This window comes from Oryzias latipes, chromosome 9 (assembly GCF_053564925.1).
Source record: "Oryzias latipes strain Hd-rR chromosome 9, Olatipes_Hd-rR_3.1".
Lineage (NCBI taxonomy): Eukaryota > Metazoa > Chordata > Actinopteri > Beloniformes > Adrianichthyidae > Oryzias > Oryzias latipes.
The window spans coordinates 9,706,183-9,722,936 of record NC_136245.1 but is presented as its reverse complement, the minus strand read 5'-3'; the positions used below and the strand labels follow the sequence as shown (position 1 = coordinate 9,722,936).

The 16,754-nt window shown below is 38.8% G+C and overlaps 3 long non-coding RNA genes across 3 annotated transcripts; 1 reads left to right on the top strand and 2 right to left on the bottom strand.

Annotated features, from left to right (window-relative positions):
• The first annotated feature begins 7,147 nt into the window (after positions 1-7,147).
• On the top strand, positions 7,148-8,216 carry LOC144994410 (uncharacterized). Its single transcript, XR_013657940.1, has 2 exons — positions 7,148-7,577; positions 7,993-8,216. It is a non-coding gene; the product is annotated as an uncharacterized LOC144994410 (long non-coding RNA).
• Positions 8,217-8,687: 471 nt separating this feature from the next.
• LOC105354343 (uncharacterized) lies at positions 8,688-9,879 on the bottom strand. The gene is made up of 3 exons (XR_002873883.2): positions 9,698-9,879; positions 9,366-9,425; positions 8,688-9,278 (listed from the first exon to the last, which is right to left on the bottom strand). It is a non-coding gene; the product is annotated as an uncharacterized LOC105354343 (long non-coding RNA).
• Positions 9,880-10,182: 303 nt separating this feature from the next.
• LOC110014264 (uncharacterized) lies at positions 10,183-10,583 on the bottom strand. Its single transcript, XR_002289382.3, has 2 exons — positions 10,444-10,583; positions 10,183-10,362 (listed from the first exon to the last, which is right to left on the bottom strand). It is a non-coding gene; the product is annotated as an uncharacterized LOC110014264 (long non-coding RNA).
• Positions 10,584-16,754: the final 6,171 nt, after the last annotated feature.

Below are 16,754 nucleotides of genomic sequence, written 5' to 3'. Positions count from 1 at the left end.
GAGCTAATAATTACAGCTGGGTGTCATTTCGATTTGACTGTGATTTGTTCATGTCAGTCGTCCAGATACCCAAATATGGCAGAGAATTTTTTTCTCCATTTTAAAGAGAACAGAAACAACTTTTAATGCTGCATACATATTTATTTACCTTTCTGTTGTCTTTGGAATCATGTTTGGTTCTACATAATGTTCCTGCTATTAGAAGATTTTTCTGCTTGTTTGTTTTTGACTTTGCCATAGAAATACAAGAGAACTGTGAATACTAGCCATTGTTGTTTAGCTTGTTGTTGTTGCTAGTTAATACTTGTTTTAGATTAAAGTTAAAGTCCCAGGAGTTGTCACATACCTAGGTGTCTGAAATGTATTCTCTGCATTTGACCCATCCCCTGGATGCTGACACAGCAGCGATCAAGAACTATTTGGTGGTTAAACCCCCATATCCAATTCCTTAATGCAGAGTGCTAAGCAGGGAGGCATTGGGTCCCATTTTTAGAGTCTTTGGTATGACTCGGCCATGGATTTGAACTCACAACCTTCCAGTTTTAGGGTGGACATTCTATCACAAGGGCACTGAGCTGGACTTTGGGCAGTATCACCCCAAAACAAGTATGTCTTGTGTTATTTAATGCTCTAAGTGTAATATCTACAAAACTGTTATCAATTTTATTTTTGTTTTGTTCTTAGAAATTCAGTTTCTCATAGGCAACCTATTTCCAATGCAGATGTTCAAAAGGTCTCAAGACAAATCAGTGTAGTGGCATATAATTGATGGCAGTTTTATCAATAAACCCAGTGATGTATGGCTGTGTGTCAATAGTACAGCAATTAGAAGGGTACGTTCTATTTTTATGACATCCCTTAAGCTGGCCGTACAAGCTTCAAGGGAACTGAAAGACACAGCTGTTTATACCATCCATTATTATGGGCAACATTCATTCCTTCCTCAACAAAACTGACGAGCCCATGGCACTGACAACTGGAGTTCAGGGAGTGTAGCCTCATGCGTATCAAAGAGAGATGGCTGAATGGACTGACTCCAAACTCTGTGGTTTCTTTGGAGGGATTTAAACTTTTGCCCACGGACAAGGTTTATGTGGAGAGTGGAAAGAAGAAAGGCGGGAAACTTTTGGTGTACAGTACATGAATGAGTTTTCAGGATGCAGTCGCACCACCCGCAGTCCCTGCCCACATTCATCCAGGGGCCCTCCCCACATTTCTCCAGTGCGTGAAGAGCCAGATCAGGGAGGAGAAGATGCTGGATTGACTGTATGCAAATGTTAAAGATGTATGCTTCTCCATTCCCATCCCCCTGCTTGGATGGTCTGATCACATTCTGGTGCATGAAGACCCAATTAATAATATGATGAAAAATGATTTACGTATCTATTTACTTTTTTCTTTTGTTTGATCTGATATGTAGTGAGCTGTAATTGTACTATCACTTGTCTTTTTTTTTTGAGCTGCCATGATGAATGAATTAAAGTCTAATGGTAGTAAAAAAATAAAAAAGGAAATAAATGTGTACATTCATTTAACTTGAAAACGTAGTTACAGCCCCTCACACCCTCCAGCCTCACATTACTGCTGCAACAAAAATACCGAGTAATGTTGGAGCCATCCAACTGTACAGTTGTGAACTAGATTCTAGCTCAGACAAGGAAAACAAAGACATTCATGCATCTTTTTGTCTGCAAGTGGACACATCAGAATGGAGCAGAGCAGGGAGCTTGTGGCCTACACAGCATATTTAACAATTTGTATATGAATCAAATACAATCTTTTTCAAACACCTTTTTTTTCCGTCTGCTTCTGATTTACAATGATTTGTATAAAGAAATACTCAGAAGTGCAATTTTTTTGCTCAATTTTCTTCATATATGTCCTCCAAGATTAGAAAAATGCCACAAGAACATGTTAAAAAAACACCCCAAACCCTATTTTCATTGAAGTGGGTCTTTACCATTCTTAAACATTTTAAAAAATATTTGAGAAGAACAAAGATCCTACATACTGCACATTTTTGTCACAATCACAGAAATTTACAGTTTTGGGGGATTTGCGTTGTGTAATTCTTTTTAATTGCCGAGAATTTTATAGAGGAATTGAAAAAAAAAAAGGTTTGTAACTGCCAGACTTTATGTTATCATTCCAAATCTAAATCTGCATGATAATCCGTCAACAAAGTGATTACATTAAGCAAATTATTGATTTTCAAATTCAATTTTAGTAAATAGAAGACATCTTACAGTGGTGTGTGTGCACTTTAATCAAAATACACTGTGCTGTTGGATGAGAAGTCATTTTATGCCTTTAAATATCTTCACTGACAGAGTAATCCAATAAAAGTAAGTCTGTGCTTCACAGCACATCAGACTACATGTTGTGTGTTGGTTGTGTTTGTGCGCGTGTGTGTGTTTGGTGATCAAGGTCAAGAGGGTTGGTCCAAGTTGTCAAAGTCGGGAACAGGGTTCATTAATTTTTTTTTTAAGGCTGGGAAACTCCTTGGCTTCCCTTCTCACACGCAAGCTGTGCGTTTGTGTGTGAATGTGTGTGTGTGTGAGTGTAAATATATGTGTCTGAATCTAAGGCGTCATCAATCCCCACAGTGTATATTTCTGTCCCCTAACATCAGTGTGTGTCGATGTGTGTGTATGTCTCTGCTGAGACACAGTAAGCTGACAGTGCCAAGGCAATCCATTAATAAAACAATCAGCTGTAGCAGAGACAGTCACAGACTGGTCCCTGGGTAGCTGGTCGGGTCCTTCCCACTGTGTGCGTGTGTGTGCGTGTGTGTGTTTAAGTGTATGCATAAAAAAAAGAAAAAAAGAGCCTATCTGTCACAGTGGAAACACCACAGTAAGTTTGATAAAAAAATACACTTACAGCAACCTTCTCCTTTCAGCTCTGCCATGTTTTCTCTGTGTGGTCCACTGACTAATCCTGCACCCAACAGACACACAAACACACTTAGAATCTGGCTGTATGCCAGTTAGACACAAAGGTGTGTACATCTAAAGAAAAGTGTCTATGAAGACTCTCATTCATCCAGGTAGATTCTATCATAGTAGTAGGTTTAAAGGTTGTCATCTGGGCTTGGTTTTAAAAGTTGAAGACGTTTCACCTCTTATCCAAAAGGCTTTGCCAATTGTCAGAATTGACAAAGCCTTTTGGATAAGAGGTGAAACGTCTTCAACTTTAAAAACCAAGTCCAGATGACAAGCTTTAATTCTAAAGAAAGGTAGTTTATTTTCTGCACTATAAGGCGCACTGGATTATAAGGTGAACCATCAATAACTGCTCTCTTTTCTAACTTTTTGTCATTTATAGGGTGAACTATAAGGCAAACAAAGGAAGACAAAAGATTATAACTCTAGAACTTGTTTGAAACACGCTACATGTTAGCCACATAAGAAAAGTTAGCATACTCACAATACCTGCAACTTTCTGCCTTGTTTGAAACTTAAAAAAACGGACTGAAACTGCTAAAACAAACGTTACTATAACATCAGTAACTCCCAACTTTGTTAGTAACATGTAAAAAAAAAAAGCATTCTGACAACGCCTCATTAACATATTTACAATAACACCCCACTCTATTAGCAACTCAAAAATCCCAGACTGATACCGCTAAAGCAAGTTTTACAGTGACTATGCTAACTCCGAACCTCATTAGTAACATAAAAAACGAAACAGTCTGACACCCCTACACATTCACGAATTTACAATAACTGTTTGCAAAAAACAAACTGATACCCCTCTAACTAACATTACTGTGACTACGCTAACTCCCAACCTTGTTAGCAACATGTAAAATAATGTCCGACACGTTAGCATATTCAGATGACACCCAGACAGACTGAGATTGTAACACAGCACCGTGTACCTCTCAAAATCGCTTCAACATCGGTAAACACAACCAGAATGAATGCATAAACAAGGCGCTCCAAATCATAAGGAGCACTGTCGTTTTTTTAGAAAAACAAGGTGCGTAGTGCGGACCATACTGTAATTTGACAATGTGGTAAAATGGTAGAAGACACTTTGTGGGTTTTGTGTGTGCGTTTACAACGCACACAGCTGTCCGAGTGTGAGCTTCTTGTGTCGAAAGGTTAAAAAAAGACAAAGCAGGAAAGGAAATAGGAAACAAATTCATCCGGCAGGATACAGCCCAAAGGAGGCACACGCTCTAATGAATACACACGGAAAAAAAGACAATAAAATAAAAATCCTCACTCACACACGTCACACACTTGTCCCTTTATTCCCAGAAGATGACGTCAACAAACACACGTATCACTTTGCTAAAGAACTCCATTAACCCAAGAGTTGAATGCAAGACTATAACGAAGCATTGCTTTAAAAAAAAGGTATTTGTGGTCAGGCACAGCCTCAGCCATGACAGCCCTTCTTTTAAGTTTATTTCTCTTCTCTATGAACACTGTCACTTGTTCTCCTCCTGCTCTGAGCTCCCAGTCGTCAGCTCCTCTGTGTCATATTTTCCCGAGCCTCGCTCATTATGTCTCTCAGGCAACAGCTCCGTCTCCATGATCAGTCCCTCCTGTTGTTTTGCTTCATCCAAACACCCTTATTTCTCTCCTTTGGCCTTTTACCTCACTTCCAACCCCCCCTCTGGTTTCCGACATGGTCGTTTTCCTTTAAACATCTCCACCGCAGCATATCAGGCTGCTGCTTTTGGCCCCATCATAATTGCGTCTCTCCCAGAGTGTGTTGTGCCTGCGCAAGCGGGTTTGTCGAGAATAAAAGCTCCTCCCCGCTCAGAGGAGCAGAAGCAAATTAAAACATGGGGCCATGAGATGAAGAAGATGGTGGGGACAGCTTCAGTGCCAGCTGTTACGGCTCTTTCATCCTTTTTTTTTCATATTCTCGTTGCCCTCTGCTTACATGGCATGAAACAACAATGTCACTCTGGCCTTTGTTCAGTCAGGTCTCAGTAAAATCTCTGAAATAACTACTCTGCCTTGTTTATTCTGTGTTGTGAAGGGGATCTATAGCCCCTTACATTGTGGTGTGGAGGAAAAAGGAACAAATGAGACCTGTCTTTGTTTTATCTACAGATTCATGGTGAGCTTAGTTCCAGCTGACCCTTTTATAGTGACCTCTGGAGTAGGTCATTCTAAATTCCATCTCCCTCTTCCATCAAAATGAAATAGTACACTGTTACAGCAAGTTCACTGCAGGGAATAAAACAAAAGCTCAGAAAGAACACCATGAAAGAGGCTTCTGAAACTCTTAGAATGAATAATAATGAATCAGAAAGTCTAATATATAGACTCCAAAACAGGACGCTACTCTCTGAAAGAATCGGAGCAGGGACAAATCATACACGGGTTATGTTGACTAAAAGAGCCCCCAGCCTTTCCTGAGTACAAAATGCATGCTGGTTTTGATTTTCGCTGCATTTTGAACAAAAAAAAAAGGGTCTGGATCCAATTAAGTTGCATCTGTTTTTAACCAAAATGTGACATTCGACACATTTATCAAACTTAAACCAAAAGCATGTGGCATATTTTACAGGAATATCTCTAAAATGATCATGGACAGAGGCTAAATCCAGAAACACATGAAGAAGGTAAATTTACTGGTTCAATAACTTCAAGAACTTCCTTCATACAGTGTAAAGCTTTAAGCCTTAGTCACATGCACCAACACCAGGTTGACCCGTACCAAAGCTGTGGGTTTTTGAGTTGTCTGGGCTTGTGGAGCGTTACAGGAAAGGCTGCCTCCTAAGAGGAGCACAGGTAGAGGTTCCCTGGAGGCTTGTATCACCACACTCAAGGGATGACGTAGAAAATGGAACATACCATTGTTGTGCATGTGGTAAGTGTATCGCAAGGTATTTGTAGGGATAATATAAGTTGCATGCACTTTTGACATACGGGTGATACTGTTCTAGTCATTAAGGTGCACAGACTGGCATTTTGCTAGTAGGGCGAAGATGCTGCACTCACAGGGCAGACCTTGTGAGTCATAAGTGCCCGAAGGAAGTCCATAGAATACCCGCAAAAACTACGCTCAGATCATCTAATTTTCTCATTTGCAGTATTCAGGCTACACGAAAAGTATGGAAGCATTTGTGTAGCATAATAAAAAATAAAAGTCAATACCAGAAATGCTTTTTCATTATCAAAATGAATCTGCATTTGTTAACTCAAAATTAGAAAGAAAAAGCAATCCGCCAAACCGCTTTTTCTTTTTCTTCTTCAACATCACTCATTTTGTCACTTAATTAAAATGATAAATAAAATATTATTTGATTTTTCATCTTCAAAAAGTTGTTTGGTAAATGTGTAGCAAAATTCAGTTAGAAATATCTAATTTGACTATTAAAATGGATTAAAATAAATTGTTTTTCATTTTCAAAATGTAACTGCGTAATACGGAAGAGGATTAGGGCCATGGAGAAATAAAAAAAAAGGTCATAGACAATTCTGACTTTAAAGTCAGAATTCTGACTTTAATCTCAGAATTCTGACTTTAATCTCAGAATTCTGACTTTATTCTCAGAATTCCGACTTTAATCTCAGAATTCTGACTTTATTCTCAGAATTCTGACTTTAAACTCAGAATTCTGACTTTAATCTCAGAATTCTGACTTTATTCTCAGATTTCTGACTTTAGTCTCAGAATTCTGCCTTTAATCTCAGAATTCTGACTTTATTCTCAAAATTCTGACTTTAATCTCAGAATTCTGACTTTAAACTCAGAATTCTGACTTTAATCTCAGAATTCTGACTTTATTCTCAGAATTCTGACTTTAAACTCAGAATTCTGACTTTAATCTCAGAATTCTGACTTTAAAGTCAGAATAGTGCGCTACAGTCGCATGTGAGCCACATTCTTCAGCACTGCAGAGTCCAAGGAGCTGCCGGAGTGAAACCAACAAAATTGACGTCTGTAAGTGTCTTTTTGCACGCTGAGGGTTGACCAGAGGAGGTCATTTCGCTAATCGAAGAACAGAGGGTAAGTAAAAAGAAATCGTTTTAAACTGAATCTTGTATGAACGGGCAGCAGGCTATGCTAGCATTTTGCATCGGTCATGCAGGGCTTTTCATAGATGGTGCAAAAAATGCTTTGTGATAGCATATTGTCGTGCCCGTTTATATCAACAACTACCTTATAATTTTATACCCTTCAGAAAATACTCTCTGCGTATGTCTAACAGATTGTCGTGTTTTACTATGCAGCATGCCTACTGATCTTTTAGTTTACACGTCCAACAATAACTTTAACGTTCGGTTTTCAGCCTTCTCTTCACGTGACAGACACGTTCTCTATTTTTATTATATCATTGTTAAACAAACACTCTGCAAACGACGGTCCCCCGTCACAGAATCATACCCTTTCATAACATTTAATACAATATTATAGTTTTTGTTATTCTGTATCTGCACGAGTTTAAATAAAGTTCAGGTGGTGGAAGTCACGTGACACCTCGGAGTAGAGTTGCGTATCCACGGGAACCGCCGTTTCTTCTTCGTTGAACCGTAGCAATATGTTTACTATTTAGCACATTAGCACCCACATTAAGCTATCGGCACCGCTGCAAACTTCACAGGGTACAGTTTATTATTATTTTTACAGGGCGGGTTTTTTTATTTTATTTTTATTGGGCGGGGGTTTTTTAAACACCGGGAAGCTTGATCGTTACGTCATTATGTACGTAGTTCTGCAGAATCGGATGATTGACTCTTCTGTAGTCTACTATTTTCTATTTTCTCAGCTGCATTTTCATAGTCCGTTCGGATTCACCTGATTAACCACATTTGTCCATTTTTAGTGGGCATATAAATGGCCAACAAGTACATTTATGTCAAATGTTTGCACACAGCAAGAAAGAAAGAAGCTCCATTTATCACTTTTTTATTTATGCTTCTGAAAATACTACTGGACTTGTTTTTTTTCCTATATGTTCCCTGTGACATCAAATAATACTCATTTCTTTTATAACTAATGTATTTTTCTTTTGTGCAGATTGACAGTGATGTCATTGCTGTGGAGGATCCAGAAATGACACTTCACATCCCTCCCTGTGGAGTCTGCAACATGTCATTGCAGAAAGAAGTTCTTTTGCTGAGATTTCTTCCCATCAGATGCTAGACTCTACATTAGACACTGGAAACTTGTTCTTGTTATTATTTTTAAGCACATTTATTTATTTATCTGTCGTTTTTAATGGAGCTATGGTAACAAAGTAATTTGACTGTTTTGTCGTTTTTTCTTATTTATATGTGCGATAGTACATATCTGAGAATACCTGCAGATAACTGACATACCTTTTCCTTTTAATTTGAATTTATTTCTGATTCATTTTCTGAACCCATTTTGTCCCTTTTGGGACCTAGGGGCTGCTGGAGCCTATCCCGGCCTCTTATTTCTTCTGTGAAATTTAAAGAAATATGTATAACTAAACACATTTTTTCTCATTTTATTATTTACTTTTAATTTTCAGTATTTCAATAACAGATGCATCAAATAATAGTAACCTAAGATCAAAAGTATTAAATCAACTGAATTTCCATTATATGATTTATTTGTTTCCTTTTGAAAGATTCGGCCACTTGCATTACATGTGTTAGTTCTGACCTTTTAAATAATGTTAGCAACTCCTGTTTAACTCACACGTGGTAAAAAAGGTGTTATGGTTCCTATAAATTCATACAAAAACATTTCAGAAGAAAGACCTTTATTCATACATTTTTATAGAAACATTACAGTTTATAATTTATAACATAGCAACAATTTATCAATAAGTTATGCATATTATAATAGGGAATGTGTTAAATTTGCTTCTTCTCTTCCCATTTCAAGCATTAACTGTTTAGTTTGTATAATGAAAAGTAAGATACAAGGATGTATACTCAGATTGTGACTTATTTTTGTTTCTTTATATATGTGCTGTTCCTGTGTTGAAGGAAGTATGTTCCAATTGACCATGATTGAAACAATAAACTCAAATTAATGTTGTTTCTAATAACTGCTTCCAACTTAGAATGGTCTTATTTTCAAAATAAACTTCTCTCAGCTGCACAATGACGTACTGGTTAGCAGGCGTGCCTCATAGCAAGAGGGCTTCAAATCCCAAAAGGGTCCTGTGTGGAGTTAGCATGTTCTCCTGCATACATGACCTTCCGGCAGCTTCTTCCATCAGTCCAAAAAGCATTATAGTTGATTAATGTAAAGTGTGTGAATGGTGATTGTGTGTGTTGTGTCTGTCCCAGAGCTGCATCATCCTCCAAAGCGATGACATCACGGTCAATCTGCACAAAAGAAAAAATAATTAATAATAATTTTTAAAAAAAGTATGAGTTTTACTTGATGTCACAGTAAAAATATATGAAAATAACCATCTTCTTTTTCTCCAAATTAAGTCTTGGCATGTGGAGTTCCATTTTTCTGCATGTCAGCTAATAAGACGATAAAAAAGATATAAAATGACGTGGAGGGAGGCATGAGAGCTAAATATTGTAATAAAGTCAAAATGTAAAAAAGTCAAAAAGGTAGGTGAATGCAAACAACTGCAGTGTGCAGAAATGCACAACTTGAAACTCCGTCCGTGAGACTGTCACAGATGTCGATAACAGCATACAGTTTTAAAAGACGTTATACAGTTACAAAATGCTAGCATAGTCTGTCGCCGTTTCATTAAACAATTCTAAATTAATCTCTTTTTACTCACCTTCTGTTAACACACTGGCCTTTTGGTAAACTTCAGCACGCAACGAGAAACTTAAAGAGGACATTTTCGTTAGTTCCACTCAGCATGTATGACTCCACAGTGCTGCTAAAGCTAACTGAAGGAAGTAGCTCACAGGCCTCCGTAGTTCTGAGATTAAAGTCAGAATTCTGAGTTTAAAGTCAGAATTCTGAGATTAAAGTCAGAATTCTGAGATTAAAGTCAGAATTCTGAGTTTAAAGTCAGAATTCTGAGTTTAAAGTCAGAATTCTGAGATTAAAGTCAGAATTCTGAGTTTAAAGTCAGAATTCTGAGAATAGTCAGAATTCTGAGATTAAAGTCAGAATTCGGAGATTAAAGTCAGAATTTTCTATGTGTTTTTTTTTTCTTTGTCCATGGCCCTAATCCTCTTCGGTAGTGTCATGGCTGACGAGACTGTGGCAGACCCAGATGCTGAAACCCGGAAGGAATACTCGGCAGGCGAGGCAGACGAGTAGTAAAGGATTTAATGGAGGAATGACAGAGTTCCAAGAGAGGATGTTTTGTGGATGGTTGGAGGGTCTTGGCGGCGAACACCGCGTTTCCAGAAGGATGTCCAGAGGGGCGACGAGGAGGGACCAGAGCGAAGGTGAGTCGGAGTCCAGAACGTGACAGGCGTGATCGTGATCCTAGGCAGGCAGAGACAAGACAAGGTTAGGCGAGGCAGATAATGCATGGACTAGAATAGCGAGCAAGGCCAGAGAGTGCACCGTGGAGTACAACGAACTAGCGTCGAGTAAGGGTCCTGGTTCTCCTTAAGAGTCCCCCGGCTGATGAAGATGATGAAGCGCAGCTGGAGTCCTCAGGTGAACCTGATGAGGAGGCGGGGCCAGCAGGGGGTACCATGACAGGTAGCATCAAATGACTCAAAAATAAATTTAAAAATTAATCCTTCAAAATGCTTTTTTATTTTCTTTTAAAAAAAACGCTTATTCTGTGTCATAATTAAAATGAAAATGCAAGGAGGGGATTACATTTTCATTTTCACATCCACCCTGTGAAATGTGTCGCATAACTCAATCCCATTCAGCATTTCCATGGGGGAGGCGGGGCGATGACATCAGTGCGTGTTGGTCCAACCAGCAAACGCCAAAAGTTTAGCATGGCGAACAGCTCTAGCATCTGCTACAGCTGTTCATGGGGCTGTAGCTGTCCTCGAACAGCATAATCAACAGGAAGCTGCAGGATACTATCTTTTAAATGTGTTTTTATTGCAGTTATGATTATTATTAAGTGCATGATGCATGATCATGATTTTCTTATTCTGTGCAGTCAGTGCTTTTTTCTTGGCTGCAAGAAGTGTTAGCAATAGGCTAATACATGCTAAAAACATTAGCCGTGGCGAAACTCCAAATTCCAAAATGTCGCAGTGAGCATCTTGGATTTAAATGTGTGGGAATAACACAGACTCGGCGAGAGTCTGAAGAAAAAGCTAGTCCGAGGGAAGTTTTGACGAACCGCGGTGCGTCCGAAGCAGGACCGCAGAAGGCGGAAAAAGCATTTCTGTTCATCCATTTAAATAGTCAAATTACATATCTCTGATTGAATTTTGCTACACATTTACCAGAGAACTTTTTGAAAATGAAATGTCAAATTCTTTTTCATTTTCATTATCATTTTAATTAAGTGACAGAATAAACAGTGTTGAAGAAGAAGATTGCTTTTTCTTTTTAATTTTGAGTCAACAAATGCAGCTTCATTCTTAAAATGAAAAGGCATTTCTGAAAACATGTCTGTCCACCTGATAGGACATTTGTGACTTAGGCTTTACCTATTGACTTCTCTATGTTTCTTTGACTGCATGTGTCAATTTCTCCTCCACAGCAGGGTTTTTCTTTTAATATGTTTACATTTTTGAATCATGCAGTTGTCTTTGTTTTTGCCAAACATGTCAACTTTGATCTTTTTTTCCAAGAGCTTTGAGGATTTAAAGTGGAATTCTGCTGTTTTAAATTTATAAACAAAACTCAAATAAATCTCTTTAGTGATGTTTTAAGTCATGAAAACAATGATTTAAGTCTCAGCCTAACCACACAATGAAGAGGCACTGATTAGAAACCGTTTCCTTTCCAACAGAATAATTGTAATTATTCTGTGGTCCCATTGGCTCAATACTGAACATCTCATAAACAGGGCTTCGTTTTTGCCACATAATGTAAAACACAAAGCTCCTAAAACATTATATTTTTTTGTTTAAAAATGTTTTTAATCATCTGATGTCCATTGCATTTAATTCTAAGACATTTTGTAAGTGACCATGGTATAAGCGGGATAATGGCCTTTGAAGTGTGCATTATCAGAAATTAATGGATGGTTGGACGAAGGACGGTTGCTTCCGCAAAATGCATTAATTTCTGATAATGAACACTGCGAAGGTCATTTTCCCTTACATAAATCACTCCAGATTATAAAATATGCTGTTGTGTTTTGAAAACAAAATGAGGCTTTTAGGTGCACCTTAAGTGTGGAAAATGTTGTAATTTATATTTTTGCTTATTTTTATCAAATGCAGAAATAAAAACATTTTTTACATTTTTTGCCATATTCTTGTAGGGATTCCTAAACTTGGCTTTGCTTGGAAGATTTAATGCTGGATTCTTGCTCTCCAAATGGTTTGATCTTTAAAATCTTTTCAAATGATGAGTGCTTTTTATTTTTGCAAGACTGTTGCTGAGGTTTGCCTGAGAGTTAAAACTTCTCCAATGTTTTCTTAAGAAAGATGAAGCAAACTTTCTGACTGTGAAGGACAAGGAAGGAGGAGTTCTGACTGGCTTTCCATTATACATGAACTTCAAGGTCTTCTTTGTGCTCTTTCTTCCAAGATAGCCTTGCAAGCCTGTTATCCAGAGATGATCCCACACTGCTAATGTAGCTGTACGCCGTTTAACTTAGCTGTTGTTGTAAATTAAAGTATCTGCTGAGGCTGAGCACAAAGAAAGTTGACCTCTGCAGACAAAAACATTTACTAAGTGGGTAAATAATTTTCCAATGAACTGATTTTTTTTCTTTATTTTTTTTAATGTCGTTTCTGGAGAGAACTCATGATTTTTCTTTCCTTCTTGGAAATTATGTTTAAAAATCCATCAAAGCATGTCAGATTTTTATTTTTTGATTTTTTAGGTGATATCAGATTCTCCGATGGCTCTGCCCTCTCAAGCTCTTAAATCACTGTATAACATAAAACAGCAATAACCGTTACACTTCAGAAGGCTCCTGAGAGCCATCAATTAAGGTAATTGCTGAGGATACAGATGTGTGATCTGGAAGTCTGAGGCCCTTTGGATAAAACCACAGTGACATTTTCAAATGCTGGGAAAAGCGTGAGAAGATTTCACAGAAAACTTTCACAGACTGAGAAAAATGCAGGCATCCATCAAATTGCAGCCTTAACATTTTTTTTAAATTTGAAATTACAAAGAAATATACATCTTGTGATGTGGCATTAAGATTATTTTGTTACGGGGGTAATGGGAAGAATACAATATGGACCAGCACAGGAGGAAGGGAAAGACAGGACTTAAATACATACAAGGCAACAAGACACAGGTGGAAACACTCAGGACTGATGGGGCAAGGTAAAACTCGAAACAACAACAAAACAGGAAATACTACAAAATAAAACAGGAAATCAAGGAACAAAACACAAAGTGACTGAAACCGTAACATATTTTAAGTGGTTTCTGTTCCTTGAATGCCCAAGCTAATTAACTTTTGAAGACCGAGATCTTGATCACCAGGGGGGTATTGCAGAAAGCAGGTTATGCTAGCTCCCACGATAAGTTTGAGGCTAAGGAAGTTGATAACCTCAGCTTTCGGTTCCAGAAATGGAGGTATGTTTCAGGGTAGGTCAAGTTATCATGGCAACTCATGCTCTGAACATAACCTGGGGCCTCATTAATAAAACTTTGCGTAAGATTTGCGTCAGAAGTGGCGTACAGATGAAACATAAGACGTGCGTACGCACAGAAATATTCGGATTTATAAAACCGTTCGCACACACATCCTACGCATCTTTCCCTTAATAAATCACAACCAATTCTAAATGCAGCGCAGCTTTTGCGGCCTCATGACACGCCCATAGTTGCCCATAAATAGTCCGTGAAACGCCCACAAATGAATATTCATTGATTGCGAAACCATGGCAAACACCGAGAGGAAATCAAAAAAACGTAACTTCACTCAATGTGAAGTAGAAGTTATTGTTGGCGAGGTGGAAAAAAGGAGAAAAGTGTTGTTTGGAGGGCACAGTGTGGGCATTACTAATGCCAAAAAGGCACGTGAGTGGCAGACGCCGTTAATGCTGTAGCCTCACCTCGGACCATGGTTAAATAAAAAAAAAATGGTCGGACATGTCGAGGCAAAAAAAACGTCTGGCGCTGCATCGCCAGAGTGTGTCTGCCGGGGGGGGGGGGGGGGGGGGGGGGGGGGGACACCGGAGCTGACCCCTCTTGATTAGAGACAAGCGGCAAGGATTGGGGAATCCCTTAGTGGAGTGGTAACTGAGGCGCAGGGGGACGCCGACGCGCCAGATGCACTGGGTGACACGCGTGGTTCCTCCGAGTGCTCCTCTGTAACGCCGGGCCCAAAAGCCCGCAGAGGTCCAAGAGGACGGCTCGAGGAAGTCGGAACCGGCTCATAAGCCAGTCGTCCTCGTTTGCCAGCACGTCTTCTTGCTGTCTAAAGATGCGTTCACTCTGAATTCTTCCATTTTCCACGTCTTCTAAGAGCGCAAGATCAGCCATTGTGCGTCATTACGCATTGTGATGGGGCATTTTATTTCCATCCATTTAATTGCATCTGACAAGCTACAGATATCGGTAATAATCGACGTGGAAATGGGAAATTGTTCAGCGCAAATGTAATTTCTTGTTGCTTCCTGAATGGTTGAGACATACGCCATACATTGTTTTATCAAAGATAAAACAAACTAAAGGCATATGCTTGAATACCATAATTCTGTAGCTTATGACGACATGTTTTACTATGTAAACAACTTTACCTAGTGGACAATTAATGCATCTCTCTCTATCTATCCATCTGTTTGTCTGATTGCACCTATATCTGCTCCGCCAGACGGACACATTGATGGGAATATCAGTTTTGTACATTATTTCGTTCTGTTAACTATATTATTTATGAGGATGAATTGCACAACATGCCAATATTGCAGAACATATTTCACTTTTCTTTTTGCAAATAAGTGTTCATTTGAATTTCTGTTGTAATTTTCGTTTGATTTTTTTTATTTGTTTCACTGCTGATCGATCAAACAGGTGTTCGTGTAGGCTGTTAATTGTAAGACTTGCTTTGTGAAGTCTTCATGTTATTTCTGAGAGGCAGTATTTTTATTTTCACTTTCACGTGTTTCTTCCATCTGCCGACGGCGTCGCCGTTTCTCATTTCATCCGTTTTTGTGCGTGCGCCTGGGTCAGAGCTTGCGTGAAGGACCGCACATTTTCCCATCAAGTTTGCTTTTTATAACTCTCAACTACTGCGTAGAGAGTGGCGTACGCCTTCTTTTGTGCATACGCAACATTTATAAATGAGGCCCCTGGTCTGGAGCAGGTTTAGGGTGAGAGGGTGATAAGACCACGTATGGATATTGTAAAGATAAACATTTTTACTTTGATCCAACTTAATTATATATATATATATATATATATATATATATATATATATATATATATATATATATATATATATATATATGCGTCACAAGGAAAATGGAAACAAGATCAGAAACTTTGTCTCTTATTTTTATCTAAGCCGAAACTCTTTTTTTTTATGATGCAGCCGTGTTACTTTTTTGATGGACGTGTAATCTTCATTCCCCGTCATTAAAATCTCAGACTTCGTCTCACTTCCGTCTCAAGTGTCCCGCTTTCTTTTTTTTTTCTCCAAGCGTTTCCATGGTGACTCCAGAAATAGGCGATCTATTGAGAATGTCTTTATGTACGTCCTGTGCACGAGCATTAACCCAAGGTTACCAAGTCGAGCGTAATTACGCCAACTCATATCCGGTGTTTTGGAACCGACATACCCAGAGTAAGCAAGTTCAGGCGGATTTCAGCCAGAGTTCAGGCTTAAAGTCAGGCTAGTTTAAACATGCTTCCTGGAATACCCCCCAGGACACTTTGGTTGTTATTATTGACGTAAATGAGAACTGGACTGAGCGACTGTGATGTCACCCATGGAAAATGAGTTCCTTTTAGCTTCAACCAAATAAAGTAATATGAGTCATTTTTGAGCCATTTTTGTCCAAACAAATGCTGCCATGTTGGAAACAGACTGTACCCAGTGATTGGTCCTAGTTTGTTTGAGCCAGCATTTCTATGGCAACCACTCTGGCCAATCAGGAGTGAGCTTGTTGGAAGTCCACACCCCTACCACTTAAAAGCGGATTACACGTAATTTTACATGAAATTTGTCAATAAAATGTTTCAAATGTTGGATGTGGGGACCAGCAGGCGCATGACAACATAGTGTCTGTTTGAACGTCCTCTCTGCAATTTTTAATTTTGGCCACCCTTCCGATTTGACTGTCGATCCATCATTGTTGTTTTGTTTCTTATCCCACAAAAACGGTAATGAGACGCCTAAATTTGGAGTTTTGTCTGTCGTGACAATCAACAGAAACACATATTTGTGCCAAAATGACATCTGATGGCTATTTCTCTACCCTTAAGTCGTCAATTGTATTGTATAAATCAAATCAATGTGTGCTTAACTTGCAAAATTGCATAAAATGCAGTGGTGTGACATCACTGCAAGAGGTTTATTGATGTATCTGAATGGTCAGTTTGAACTTTGAATCCCTCGAACAACAGAAAAAAAAATGGGAACAGCAAAAACCTGTTAAAAAATGTAAGAGAGGAAGAATGGATATTCTGGCAAATATAACCTGCCATGGCGCATCCCCGGGGAGGTGTTCCGGGTATGTCCCAATGTGCGGAGGCCCCGGGGAATACCAAGGACACGCTGGAGAGACTACGTCTCTCGCTTGGCCTGGGAACAGCTCCCA